Here is a 3419-nt window from a genome sequence, read left to right on the forward strand (position 1 = left end):
GCGATGCCGAGGTTTGGCAACGGTGCCAACGCTGAAGGAGGGGTTTAGATGCTCACCTCCCGTCACGGTAACTGCGGCTGCAAGGGAAGTGATGCTTCTGCTGAAGGGGCGGAACGAGAGCTGCTCCTGCTAAAAATACCCTCGGCGCTCTGCACGCCTGCCGCTGCGGGAGCTGCCTCTCCCCGAAACGGTGGCAAAAAGCAGAGGCAAGTGGTGGGCTTTCCAAAGAGTCATGGAATGGTTTGGGGTGGAAGGGACCCCTAGGGGTCACCCAGCCCCACCCCCCTGCAGGAGCAAGGACACCTTGAACCAGAGCAGGTTGCCCACAGCCCTGGCCAACCTGGCCTTGGATGTTCCCAGGGATGGGGCCTCCACCAATGCCCTGGGCAACCCCTCCCAGTGATTCCCACTGGGTAGGGTTGGGCCTTCGGGGCGGCCAGCGCCCATGGCCGGCTCACGGCCAGCTTTTCGTCCCCCAGCACCCCCAGGTCCCTCTGGGCAGGGCTGCTCTCCACCCCCTCATCTCCCAGCCCGTATGGATCCTGGGGGCTGCCCCGACCCAGGGACAGGACCTTGCCCTTGGCCTTGTTGACCCTCATGAGGTTCCACCTGCAGCCTTGCTGAGGGTGCGCTCGATCTTGCCGTCTAAGTCATTGATGATGACATTAAACAGCGCCGGTCCCAGTACGGACCCCTGAGGGACACCACGCGTCACCGGTCTCCATCCGGACATCGAGCCGTTGACCACTGCCCTCTGGATGCAACCATCCAGCCAATTCCTTCTCCACCCAACAGTCCACCCATCCACTCCATAGCTCTCCAGTGTAGAGAGAAGGATGTTGGGGGGACGACCGTGTCAAAGGCTTTGCAGAAGTGCAGAGAGACAATATCCGTTCCAGAAGGTCGATGATGCAGAGGAGACGATGGTCTTGTCCATCCAAGGATGGGGCAGGACCTCACATGGCAGCTGGCCCGCTCCGGCGTGAGCGTTGGCCATGCAGAGACACTCTCCTTCAGGATGCAGGTGCCGACACTGGAAGAGGTTTCTGCTGGAATTGTCTAGGATGAGAAGAATAAGGATACGCTGGCCTTCAAGATGGTTTTTAATCTCCAGAAAGGTTAGTTTCTAGATCAGCCTTCCAGTTGTCATTGGGTCACCCAGTAAGCCAGCTGGTTTTAAACTGGAGCGTCCGTTTGTAACTAAGGCTGCAGAGTTATGGTGAATGGACAAAGGGCTGAGCCGGAGGCTGTTCTGGTCCTGTATCCCAGCGCCGCAGCCTAATCCTCCCCGGCCAAGGCAAAGGGCTTTTGGGATGCGGGAGGTGGATTCCTGGGGGTCGATGGGAGCAGCTGCAGGCGCAGGGGCTCCATCCTCCCTCCAGCACAGGGAAACACGTACAGATGTTGACATCGTTAGCAATCAGGAGCACGTGGCTCATCGGGATGGGACACCTTGACGGTGTCCGATGGACGGCTGACTGACGACGATGAAGAGCGAGGCGATTCATTTCCTTGGCGAGATACGCACGAGGCGTGTGAACCCTTCGGCCCAGGCCCGCACGTGCCAAAAAGCCGCTGGAAAGATTTTGGAAGAGATGGGACGAATCCTGCTCGACAGCAGGGGCTGCGTGTCGGGAAGCGCCTCTTTCACCTTGAGAGGAGCTAAGAACATCAGCCCCAGCAAGGCCAGGAACACTTTTACCACCCGGTTTTTCCACCCTTCCCCTTTTTTTAGTATTACCTACAATGTTATCGTCGCAAGTTGTAGCGGAAGCCCGGTGCACAGCCGAGGCTCGCGCTTATCGTACGGCGCCTGTAGCTGCTTTCAACAGCAGAAGGGTTTGTTTCGCCCATCGGCAGCGCCGCACGAGTTGAGTCACCCCTTCCTGTTGTACAACCCTCTGCGGGCGGTAAACAAGAGAAATTAATGACGTCCGTCCATGTTGAGTAACAAGAGTCGTTAGGGTTCAAATTAAATTCGTATGCCTTGGATTCCTTACGCCTTGGATTCGTTACATCTTGGATTCGTTACGCCTTGGATTCGTTATGCCTTGGAGTCGTTACACCTTGGAGTTGTTACGCCTTGGAGTTGTTACGCCTTGGATTCCTTACGCCTTGGATTCCTTACGCCTTGGATTCGTTACGCCTTGGATTCGTTACATCTTGGATTCATTACATCTTGGATTCTTTATGCCTTGGAGTCCTTAGGCCTTGGAATCCTTATGCCTTGGATTCCTTATGCCTTGGATTCCTTATGCCTTGGGTTCCTTACGTCTTGGATTCCTTACATCTTGGATTTGTTACATCTTGGATTCGTTATGCCTTGGATTCGTTACGCCTTGGCTTCGTTACACCTCAGTCTCCTTATGCCTCAGATTCCTTACGCCCCGGATTCCTTACATCTTGGATTTGTTACATCTTGGATTCGTTATGCCTTGGATTCGTTACGCCTTGGCTTCGTTACACCTCAGTCTCCTTATGCCTCAGATTCCTTACGCCCCAGATTCCTTACGCCTCGGATAGCGAGCAGTTTGTGGCTCTGCCAGGACAAACCACATGTTTGGTGACCGCCTGCCTCGGGTCACCCCCTAAGTGCAAACCGCTGATTTACGGCGATCGAGCAGGGCAGGTGCTGGGTACGTGTGGCCGTTCTCATTCGCATCGTTGGGCTTCTCCAATCCCTTCCCCGGGTCCTCCAGGCGTGGCGGGCCATCCTGGGTGGTGCCTTGCAGCTCCTTCAGACCTCAGTGGTTCATGGTGAAAACATTCACGCACTTCCAGTGTCTTCACACATTTTCAGCATCTCATGGAATCATGGAATCCTGGAATGGTTTGGGTTGGCAAAGCCCTTTCAGCTCCCCCAGCCCAACCGCCCCCCTACCCCTGCCATCCCAGCCCAGCCTGAAGCAGAAGAGGTTCCAGGTGAACGGGAGGAAGAACTTCTTGCCTGGGAGGGTGCCCGAGCCCTGGCCCAGGCTGCCCAGGGGGGCTGTGGAGTCTCCTTCTCTGGAGATCTTCACCCCCCGCCTGGACGCTGTCCTGTGCCCCCTGCTCTGGGTGACCCTGCTTGGGTGGGGGGGTGGCACTGGGTGAGCTCCCAAGGTCCCCTCCAACCCTTGCCATTCTGTGTGTATAGGAGAAGTTTGAGAGCCTGGTTATTTCTAGTTTTGGGGGATGTTAGGAGCCAAGACCCGTTTAGATCATATCTCTAAGCACACGCTACACGAGTTCAGGCCCCGCACAGCCTCACCCCTCCAGGGTGCTACCTGCAAAACCAAAAGTCATGGCACCTGGAAGCCTCACATCAGCTTTTGCAGCCGCTCTAACAATTTCTGAGCTCCGGTATCTTCCAACAACGCTACTCCTGGGAGCGAGTACTGGCCGCTGACCACAGCCAAGGTCAAGACCGGGGACCCAAG

At 56.2% G+C, this 3419-nt stretch overlaps 1 protein-coding gene across 2 annotated transcripts in view; it reads left to right on the plus strand.

Moving 5' to 3' along the window:
* The window catches only part of LOC104135292 (GEM interacting protein), a 27894-nt gene that overhangs the window by 4350 nt on the left and 20125 nt on the right, over positions 1-3419 (plus strand). The window lies entirely within an intron of this gene.

This window comes from Egretta garzetta, unplaced genomic scaffold, assembly GCF_000687185.1.
Source record: "Egretta garzetta isolate BGI_Z169 unplaced genomic scaffold, ASM68718v1 scaffold421, whole genome shotgun sequence".
Classification (NCBI taxonomy): Eukaryota; Metazoa; Chordata; class Aves; order Pelecaniformes; family Ardeidae; genus Egretta; species Egretta garzetta.